The 11,525-nt window shown below is 46.2% G+C and overlaps 1 long non-coding RNA gene across 1 annotated transcript; it reads left to right on the top strand.

Annotated features, from left to right (window-relative positions):
- Nucleotides 1-10,632: 10,632 nt before the first annotated feature.
- Nucleotides 10,633-11,271, top strand: LOC311326105. Its single transcript, XR_014631035.1, has 3 exons — nt 10,633-10,758; nt 10,921-11,016; nt 11,132-11,271. It is a non-coding gene; the product is annotated as an uncharacterized lncRNA (long non-coding RNA).
- The last annotated feature ends 254 nt before the right edge of the window (nt 11,272-11,525 follow it).

Here is an 11,525-nt window from a genome sequence, read left to right as displayed (position 1 = left end):
GTAGTGGCACGGTGGCCTGGCTCCACACACGACTCATTCATCCTGGCGCACAGCAGGGTAGGGGCTAGACTGGAGGCAGGCGCTGCGCGTGACGGCTTGCTGGTGAGTGCATATGCCAAGATACATATTCTTTTTTTCCTAAACTTTAATCTTTATTAGCATTTTCCATCCATACAACGAGAATACAACAAAACAAAAAACACAAGAATATAATAGCTTATGGGTACTTCCATCAAGTCACAATGCAGCTATTTTCTCTTACTCAAATATTACAATTTCAATATTAGTGGTATCATCACACTTCCTTCTATAATCCATCCATTTTTCCCATCTCCCTTCAAACTTTCCTTCCTGCATCAATGCATGCGTGAACTTCTCCATAACATAAATCTGCTCCACAACACCCAGCCACTGCTCCTTGGTTGGGCGTTCCACCTTATACCAAGCCCTCGTTATTGTCTTTTTACTAGCAACCAATAGTACTTTCACTAGGTATCTGTCCCCTCCTTGTACATCATCCTGTGTTATGTTTGCCAAGATACATATTCAAAGCTGATAAGAATGAGAACCAGTCAAGACCCCACCACAAAATGAGGACTCAAGCCCTCAGCCCCCTCCCCGTCATGAGGGTTAACAGCGGGGCCAAAGGGCCCGCGCTGAGGTCATGCGCCAGCTATGAAGACACAAACAAGTAAGGTTCACATTGTTACCATTTTATTGTCTGTTGGTGGGTGACTGTGTGAGGTGTGTGAGTGCGTTTGTGAGTGAATGTGTGAGGTCCGTGACAGCATGTGTGGGAATGAAGTGCAGTGAGGATGTCCTGTTGGCTCTGGTGGTGTAGTGTGGTGACCTCCACCAACTGCTGCACAACTGCCCCAATCCCTTCTGCCATGTCCCTCTGGGCCTCTAGGGTCCCCGTCTGGGCCTCCAGCACAGCGTCTGAGAGGAAGCCCAGACGGTTTCCCTCAGGGACCCTTGAGGCAGGGACGCTGGCAGCCGGAGGTGGAGGCGTGGGCGGTGGAGACGGAGGCGCTGGAGATGGAGATGACACTGGAAGTGGAGGCCGGCGCGCTGGAGGTGGAGGCACTGGAGGTCGTGGCGCTATTGGTGGAGGCTACAACCGGCGGGGGCATGACCGTCAGGTCAAGGATCACTGCAGACTCCCCCTCCTCTGAGTCCCACCCCACGTCAGAGTCTGGGGAAACAATTTCAGTCATTTTCTTTGAGTTTGTCTGTAAACTTTATTTTCCATTAAACATTTTATTGTGTAGCCATATTCATTTGATATGTGTTTCTGTTGGCAGCCAAATAAATGCTTAAGTGTGATTAACTGGGTGATTTAGATGAGAGTCTTAATTTCCCAGAGGGGAAAATGTTTAATGTGGTCCAACATTATGAAGTGATCATCTGTGTTATCGTTCCCTGTTTTTGGTCCTAAATCAATCATAGCCTACCACAGAATGTGTGGAATGTTTGCTTTCCTCACAGCCACATAATACAGAATGTCCGTTTAGCCTACGCCAAATACAGGATGCACGAAACGTAGGCCTACAGTAGGCTACCTAAACTGGGGGACTGCCCACTGTTCCGACATACCATTGTTCCTACGTCTCACTAGTCCGAAACTTGTTCACCGATCGTCAGACATCCCATTGTTCCGACGGCTCAAGAGTCCGACCGACAATGGGATGTTTCGGACTAGTGAGACGTCGGACTAGGATGTCAGAACAATGGTATGGCACCCTAAACTGTAGGAGCAATCAGACAAAGGTAGGCTAGTACAAATACCTTCCGAAGATGATTGTTTTCCTCGCGTGGACCTCACCAACAAGCACATGCTGAGAGTGACACTTCATTTGGAGGGACACTCGGTGGTGGAGTGGGAGTGGGTAGGGGGTGGTTTGGGATTGGGCCTTCCTGTCAGTCTCTGAGAGAGATCACTTCCTGTCACAGTCTGAGAGAGATCACTTCCTGTCACAGCCCCTGAGAGCGATGAACAGGCCCCCAGGATTCAAAATCTAACGTGAAGCCCTATAGGACCGCGCCATCTTTGAGAAAAACGCGTCATTGGTACCTTTGACATGCGCAGTCAAAGGTATCAATGACGCGTTCTTGTAGTCCATGAACAGATGTGAAATGTGAACGCGCGTTCATGGCTCTCCCCATCTTAGTTTTAACAGTATAATTGTGACTGAACATGTTTTGTTTGCTTGTAGGTGGTGTTCATTCTGTTCACAACAGCGCGATGGGCAGCCAGGCGAAATAGCTTCAGGGGACCTGGTCCCAGGCGAGTTGAACAGCTGTCCACCCAGAGACGAGATCGCTCGTTGCGGCATGAAGTTCGCGGCTAACCCGCCGAGCTCGGGGGGCTCACAGGCCAGTGCGGAGATGTATTACCAGTAGGCTAATTATAGTGGAATTGCTGAATGACAGTTTATCATTTCATCTTTATGCCTACGCAACATCAACTCATTTCCATGTATGTGAATAAAGTTAATTCCAGTTATTTACTAAATATCACGTCTCTGTCCATTTCTGGAAAAGGCAAATCATTTCTGTCAAATGATCACTCACGTTTTACCGACACCAACCCCACAACTGTTTTGAGTGAGTTTGTGAAAAGCGCTATATACATGAAATGCATTATTGTTATGCATAGGATGTTGTGCTGTGGTCATTTTCATTAACACATTTGATTAATCAGTCAATAGTATTAAGCCCTTTTTTGCTGGTTTTCTGTTTGCAGTGTTAAGTGTATTATGCAGCCTACTCCAAAATGTAGCCAAGCGGCAATCAAGCGCGATGTGGCCTTTAGTGGTGTCGACTGCCCTGTCATTTGCTCTGACATTGGTTGTGTCAGATTAATTTTATTTTAATTTAGGTTTTTGCCAATGTGCCTCTGACAGTACCCTACTAACACAATCAGGTTGCAGCAATGTTGCAGAAACGTGCAATTTAGACTTTGGTATGGTCCACTCAACGTCAAGTTAAACGTGCATGCAACGCAAACGCGGTATCTGCACACAAGTTGCTGCAACGTGCAGGTCCAACGTGTCTGCAACGTGCCTGCAATGTGTACACAACGTTGTGATTTCCGCGATGATTTCGATGTATATTGCTGCAACGTTGTATACACGTTTATATATTACTTTGTTACGTTGCTGCAACGTGGTCTACACTTCCGTTGGCTACATTTATAATTTGCATTACAGAACAAATCCGCTCCTTGCACAAGCTCCACTACTTCCTGAAACTCTACAGGCATATTTCTTTACCGTCCTATACTATTGGATAGCAATTGCCATGAATCCGGTGTGCAGCACACCTGATCAATCACTTCCATCCACTAGTATAGGCCAGGAAAGAAATACGCCTGTAGAGTGTCAGGAAGTAGTGGAGCTTGTGCAAAGAGCCTATTAATGTCATAGTCAATGCAGCAAGCAAAATTATGGTACAAAAGTTATGACACAACACCATTCAGTCAAGAACAATTTATTTTATTAAAAAAAGTACACAATATCTAGCCTACAAATGATAAACAATTTTAAAAACAAAAAGTATTTAAAAAAAAAACAAAAAAAAAAGTTATTTACAAAAAAGTATTTACAAAAAATGGCAGGCTGTGCTCAGATAGGCTGGGGGGGGGGGGTGGGTTGCTGTGCTCAGATGGGCTGCGGGTGGGTGTCAGATGGGTTGGGGGGCAGCTAGGAAGGGAAGTCTTCCTCATCAGTATGCTGGGGAGTGCTCAGATGGACTGTTCTTGGATGGGCTGTGCTCAGGCGGACTTCTGCAGATACCTAAAGACACAATGAAATGGCCGTAAATACACAACGCACATACATGCACAAAAAAGTGGTACACAATCTTTGGAACCATGCAGTGTCACTGGGTAGGAGAAACCAAAAAAAAAGACATTACTTACCCTTCTGCATTTAGCAGGGGCATGTTTCAATGTCTCCTGCAGCTGGGCGGCCACCTCCGCCATCGTAGCCTTCGGCATGGAGACCATCACTGCACCTTTAAGTTATCAAGAAAGGTAATGGTTTCAATTCACATCGGTCATGGAACAAAGACAATGTATTAAAAAATATTCAAAATATGAACCATTTCTTACGTGTTAGAACATTGAAGAGTGTCATACTCTTCAGTGGCTTCTTCCCCTTCTTCCCGTGCACACTGTAGGCGCTCCACACCGCATGTGTGGCTACAGCTGACAGCACCCGCCGGACTGTGTCCGCCAAGTCTCTGCCACCAATGGCACCTAGGTATTGTGTCTGCAAAACAAAGACAGTCATTTACTGTACCCTTCCCTGCACTGCAAAAATAAGACAAAGTTCTGCCCTGCAGACACTCACCATCTTCCTCTGATGTTCCCGGTCCTTCAACCTGGCCTCACAGACCTGCAGCTCCTCGTCCGTTTGGGCAGGGTTCAGTACATCCAGCACTTCTCCCTGGGCTCCAGACTCCACAGGCCGCATGCTCTGGGCCAGTTCCCTCACAGTCCGTGCAAGCTCACGGAGTTGCTCCCGCATCTCTGAGAACTGCTGATGTACAGACCTCTGGAAATCTAGATAAACACAGATGTGGCTATAAGTACATTGACATAAAACTAAATGAAACTCAAAATATATCCCTGCATGCGACTCCACAGGCCGCATGCTCTGGGCCAGTTCCCTCACAGTCCGTGCAAGCTCACGGAGTTGCTCCCGCATCTCTGAGAACTGCTGATGTACAGACCTCTGGAAATCTAGATAAACACAGATGTGGCTATAAGTACATTGACATAAAACTAAATGAAACTCAAAATATATCCCTGCATGCAACATGAAGTAGTCCCATACCAGCATCTGCAGAGCAGCATCGATTAGGTAGAGGGGTACACGGAGTCAATGGTGCTGGAGCCGTTTTATTGGGCGACGGCATCACAGACCTAACTGAAAAACAAAAGGGATAAAGGAAAGGGATTAGCAGGAAACTGTATGGTGTTGGCAGCATGCCTTGGCTTCTGGCATTTGAAGGAAAATAAATTAAGACATTAACAGGTAGACATCACAACACCACAGCAGTACATGCCACTCTTACCTGGTCTGGCTGGGGTGCTATACATGAGGCCTGGGCTCATATGGTTTTCGCTCACAGGGGATGAGCTCGGAAAATCTGCAAGATGAGTAAATGGTATTCAATCTAAAAAAGCCAATCACAGAGCTAACTGAATGGGATTAGCAGGAAACTTTATGGTGTTGGCTTTGGCTTCTGGCATTAGACACCACAGCAGTACATGCCACTCTTACCTGGTCTGGCTGGTCTGGCTGGGGTGCTGTAAGATCTGGCTGGGGTGCTATACATGGGGCGTGGGCCCCGCTCGCTCACATGGGACAAGCTTGGAAAATCTGCAAGATGAGTAAAATGGTATTCAAAATAAATAAAAAATAGTCCAACTATCAGTGTGCAGTAGGCATAGACATTTCATTTCAACACAAACATGCATACCTGGATTGTACAGCACACATGGATTGTACTGGACCGCTGGCAGAGGCCTTTCAACTCCGGCACCTGGCACCTGGTCTTTGGCCGTCATAGTGGGGACCAATGGCTGCCCGGGGCTTGGAATATCTAGTGGAATATCACTAAATTAGCTCACGATTTCAAAAGTACTACTCTTTTGGGACTGTTGAATGCACTTTAGTATATTACCTTCGTCACTGGAGTGATAGCGCGTGTTGCGCCGTCTCTTTCTAACGTCCTGGCTCTCGTCCATCGACGACTGCTGGTCTTTGGCCGTCATAGTGGGGACCAATGGCTGCCCGGGGCTTGGAATATCTAGTGGAATATCACTAAATTAGCTCACGATTTCAAAAGTACTACTCTTTTGGGACTGTTGAATGCACTTTAGTATATTACCTTCGTCACTGGAGTGATAGCGCGTGTTGCGCCGTCTCTTTCTAACGTCCTGGCTCTCGTCCATCGACGACTGCTGCTCAAAGACTTTTGCCATGAGCCTGGCACCTTCGTAATGATCTGTGTGCATAAAGTACCATAATCAATACATTTCAGCCATCCTTTTTCCTCAGAATAATGAGTCATGATCTTTTTCCCCCCCGTCAGTATTTTTTAACAGCTTAAAATGCAAACAGTACCAGTTGTGGACTTGGGGAAAACCCGGACTCTGTGGAGCGCCCAGCCAGGGTTAGGTTCCACGCAGCTCTTTATCCGTTGGCTGACTTTGTTCATCGGCCAGGAACACATCTGCAACTGTGAGTGAAACCATGTTAGTACCCGCTTCCCTGTACTATTGAAAAGGCAATCAGAAACATTGTTCACACAAACATGTTCTTACCCCATCCTTTTTGGAGAGCCAGGATACTGGGACAACCGACACAGTGTCCTCCCCCAGAAACTCCACACTGCAATACAGTCTGCCCAATAAACAAAAAAAATTCAGGTTATAAACACATAACCCTATGGGAAAGTAGGCAGAGGGGAAGAAGCGACTAAAACAACAATTCAACAAGTCATTACAGCCGATAAGTAATGAGTGACTCGCCACTATTCTATCCTTTTTTTTTTTATTCTCTGCCGGCATCTGCCCAGGACAGATGCGGTCAATGGCGGCTAAGTGTGTGTGGGAAACAACAAGCTAGTTTAGGCACCGCGATGACCTCGTGGGTGGCAGTCTCCCACTTTACAGACAAATGGCAAATATATAAAGCATTATCTTGGCTTCGCCTTCACTGTTGCCTATGTAAAATTAGCCTAAGATTCGTGATGGCCTTAGAAAGCCTGACACGAGCGAGCTCCCAACGTGATCAGTCGAACAAACAAACAATTCACATTTCCCTCAGTCCAGCGGCCATTTTAGAGTTAACTAACAAAACAAACCACCAGCTACGTTAGCTAACGTGGATTTTAACGCAGGCCTGCGCTGGTAATGTACAAATGTAACTTAGTGCGCTCTTACCTTGAAGTCATTTTTCGAAGAAACGGTAAAAGTAATTAGTCGTCTTTGTGTTCGCGTTCGTCTTTCTCTTCGGGTTTGCGTCTTTCTCTTCGTGTTTGCGTCTTCTCTCTTCTTCGTCTGCGTCTCTCTCTTTATTTTTCTTCGTGGTCTGGGGGTTTAAATGCCCCACCTGAATCCTCAGTCGCCGAGCCATTGGCCAGTTATTTGTTAAAACGTGACCAATGACAGTACAACTACAGTACACGTTAGCCAATAGGATCCCACCACACCGATGCAAGCGGATGTCCGGCGCTTTAAAATTCGTCTTCTTCTCGCCTACATCTGAAACAGCGCCTCGCTCGCTACCATACAGAGAAGAAGAGGAACAACAACAACAACAACCAAGTACTACTGTTGAATTCAGGTCAGTACAGTGTGCATTAACCAGCTACAGTATAGCTGGTTAGCCGGCTAGCAATATTTTAACCTGCAGTAACCTGCTAACGTTATACGTTTTCTGTTATCCGGGCGGGCAAACAACAGACAGGCTGGCATTGAAGCTAACGTTAGCACCCCTGTGTTTTTAACTATTGTTGCCCACTGCATTAACAGATGTAATGTTTTTCATACACACGGTAGTAACGCCTTCGAATTCGTATCACTGGCAAGCCTTTTAAAGCTAGCCAGCCTAAAATTGGCTGGTCAAACCATGCAGTTCATGTATACGCCGCCATCATGGCTTTGTGTTGGAGTTCAGTTCAGTAGGATTGTGTACTTTTGGCCACCTCCGACAGAAACTGTTTGTTTTTTTCGGATTTAATTACACTTTTCCTCATATTTGCATTGTCCCTGTTGACGTATTCCATAGTTTTCGCCATCAACCAACTGTGTAATATACAAAAGTCACTCGCCTTGAAAATATTGCTAGCCGCCTAGCAAAGGCTAACAATAGCGTCGTTGTGTCTGTGGGTATGGCGCGTCACTGCTACGCGACGTGTTGTTGGCCATATAAGCTATAACTAGCCGGCTAGCAATATATTTCTTTTCCTCATATTTGCATTGTCCCTGTTGACGTATTCCATAGTTTTCGCCATCAACCAACTGTGTAATATACAAAAGTCACTCGCCTTGAAAATATTGCTAGCCGCCTAGCAAAGGCTAACAATAGCGTCGTTGTGTCTGTGGGTATGGCGCGTCACTGCTACGCGACGTGTTGTTGGCCATATAAGCTATAACTAGCCGGCTAGCAATATATTTACAAGGATTGACTTTTGAATAGTATGCACTGGGTTGATATTTGTCCACAGGGACACTCTAAATATGCGTAGAGGTTTGTTTATGTATTAAAAAGCAAGCATGTCGTAGGTGGCTGAACGTACAGAAACACCGTTCATAACAGTGCGTTGTCCCCCCACTTCCGGAACTACCGTGTATACTAAAATCAAATATCGCGACACTCAACACCCACATCTAAACAATCACTATTGTCTGTCAGTTATGTTGAGATTTCTAAAAGGGCTCTTCTGTTTTTTTGTGTTTTTTATAGGATGGACTTGGAAGAAAGGAGACAGAGAAGGAATCGGTATAGAAGGCATTGGAGGGCTGGACACAAAATGTTCAAGGAACTTAGGGAGTTTCAACGGCCCCTCCACAATGCTGAACACAGCCACATGCAATCCATAGATGGCACTGCGGAGAGCTATAATAATCATGAAGAGATTGCAAGAGTTGATGTCCCTGACTTGGATGAAGACGCCCTTACAGGCAGCAGAGAGGAGGATGATGAGATGGTGAGAATTGATGTCCCTGGCTTGGATGAAGACGCCCTTCCAGGCAGCAGAGAGGATGACTCGGATCATCTGCGAGAGGATGACTCGGATCATCACCGCGAAGATGACTCAGAACATTCCCAAGAGGATACAGACTCTGATCATTCGGCCTCTCTGCGTGAGGAATTGCGGGACTGGACAAATGCATATCAGGTCAAGCTCAATGCCCTGGATGCATTGCTCAAGATCTTGCAAAAACATGGCCACCAAGAACTGCCTTCCTCCAGCCGTACAGTAATGCAAACACCCAGAGACATTATTGTTGAGAAGAGGTCAGAGATGGAGTACATACATCTTTCACTTGAAAAGCAGTTACGTGATACACTTGAGCAATACCCACATGGAGATTTTGAAAACATCACAGAGGTTGAATTGTCCATTAATGTGGATGGCCTACCACTGTTCAAAAGTTCAGGCCAAAGTATGTGGCCTGTTCTCTGCGCTGTCCAGCTTCATCCTGTCAAGATCTTCCCTATAGTTCTCACTGCTGGGGACAGCAAACCCAAAGACTTGGACTGTTTGAAGGAGGTGGTTGCCGACCTGAATGCTGCGATGAGTAATGGCCTTCTGTTCAGGGGCAAGAGGCTCCAGGTTAAAGTCCGATGCATTGTCTGTGATGCTCCTGCCCGCGCACTTGTAAGGAACACGAAATACTGCACTGGGTATTATGGATGTGACAAGTGTGAGCAGAAGGGTGCTTATGTGACTGGTCGAGTCACATTCCCAAAAGTAGATGGCCTGATTCTGAGGGACAATCACTCCTTTAGAAACAAAACGCAAGAGCTACACCATCGAGGTGACACCCCACTATCCGATTTGCCGATTGACATGGTTGCAGCATTCCCCATTGATTACATGCACCAGAGTTGCCTTGGGGTTATGAAGAAACTGCTCCTCACCTGGACCAGAAAAGGAAAGCGAAGTGTCAGAATGTCTGCCCAGCAATGTGGATTACTTGGCAACAGAATGCGTGAGCTCAAGAACAGCATCCCATCAGACTTTGCAAGGTCGCCTCGATCGATTGAGCATGTGGAGAGATGGAAAGCAACAGAATTCCGCCAGTTCATGCTCTACACTGGAAAACTTGTGCTGAAAGGTCTTCTGGATGATAGACTATACAAACACTTCATGGTGTTCAGTGTCGCTATGGGCATTCTGGCGTGTCCAAAACTCCTGAAAGTCTACAGTACCTACGCCCACGAGCTTCTGGAGTACTTTGTTGCGCAAGCTAGACTCCTCTACGGCGATGACTTCATGGTGTACAATCTGCACAGTTTGGTTCACATTACTGCTGAGGCAGAGAAATATGGCGGACTGGACAACTGCAGTGCATTCCAGTTTGAAAACTACCTTCATGGCGTCAAGCGGCTGGTGCGGTCTGGAAACAATCCCATCAAGCAGGTGGCTAAAAGACTGCAGGAAAGGAATTTCAACATGCATGTCAAACCACACAACGTGAAAAGGTCAAGCCAGGAGAAGGACCGTGCATTCATCACAGAGGATGAACAGTGTGTGGAAGTTGTTGGAATACCTGGAGACGACGACAACATGGCTCTTTGCCTTGTCTACGCAAATCCTGCCCCTCTCTTCAATCACCCATGCACATCCTTCATGATTCATGCCTTCCGGTTTCAGAAGAGAGATGCAGACAGGAAATTCATACCAAAATCACAGCTGACAAGAAGAGCGATCAAGATTGAGCAGCCACAAGGCACAGTGTTTTGGGACTTCTGCACAGTTTTTGATAAGACACTGCAAATCCTAACATTTGCACATTTGCCCAACAAGAGACAGTAGATAACAGCTGCCCACAATCAGGAACCAAAATCAATCAATCAATCAAGCAAAGCTTTATTTGTATAGCGCATTTCATACCCAGAGGAAACACAATGCGCTTTACAGAGAACAAAATCTGCTCTCCAGACCCAGAACAAACCCAAGAGAAGATGCTCTCTTCTGAGACACTGCCACGCTCAGCCCCCTCATGGTCAGGTAAAGCACACATAGACATACATGCACGCACGCACACACACACTACTGGGAGGTTATGCTGTATTCACTCTCCTCACACTAATCTAACACAGTCAGTGTCATGCACATGCAACCACCTCTAGATGATGAACAAATGTCACTGATGGCTGATCATTATTACAGATTTGGAATCTTGCCCCTGGAGCCAAGTCCAGAGGACCCCTCGTATCTGCAGAACTACCGTCATAGTAGTTCAGGGATGGAGCACCACCACAACAGGTAACACCTCGCCCCCGCACACACACAGGGTCCAATTTGGTGAAAATGCATACAAACTGGATTTGTGGAGTTGTGTCTTTCATAAGACTAACTTTGTGTGTCTGTGATGTTTCAGGTACTGAGTTAGAAGGCCTTTGGACAAGCCAGAGCTCCATTCAATCATCCTCTGTCTGCGCATGACAAATATATTTCTCACATACTGCAAGTGCAACGAGCAGTGAAATGTTTTGCTATGAGCCTCTAGACAAGCTGCAACTGTGATTCATGTAGTCCCAGTGGAGTGGATTGTGTGGTACCGAGCTGTCCATTGAGGGGGACGATGCACAATTGTTGGCTCAATGGACAAGATTGCCCACACAACGACCATGAATGTAAATTAAATAATCAATCACCTGTTTGAATAGCGAGGGGGCGGGGTGTTCTCATTCATATATGGGTACCTGGGAGAAGGGTTTGTTCTGGGTCTATCTGGGAGACTATAATGGAAATTTGTGATTTCATTCATGTCA

The sequence above is a fragment of the Borostomias antarcticus genome (genome assembly GCF_949987555.1).
Source record: "Borostomias antarcticus genome assembly, chromosome: 26".
In the NCBI taxonomy this organism is placed as follows: Eukaryota; Metazoa; Chordata; class Actinopteri; order Stomiiformes; family Stomiidae; genus Borostomias; species Borostomias antarcticus.
Note: the sequence above shows the minus strand (reverse complement) of the source record. Positions and strands in the feature narration are given on the sequence as shown.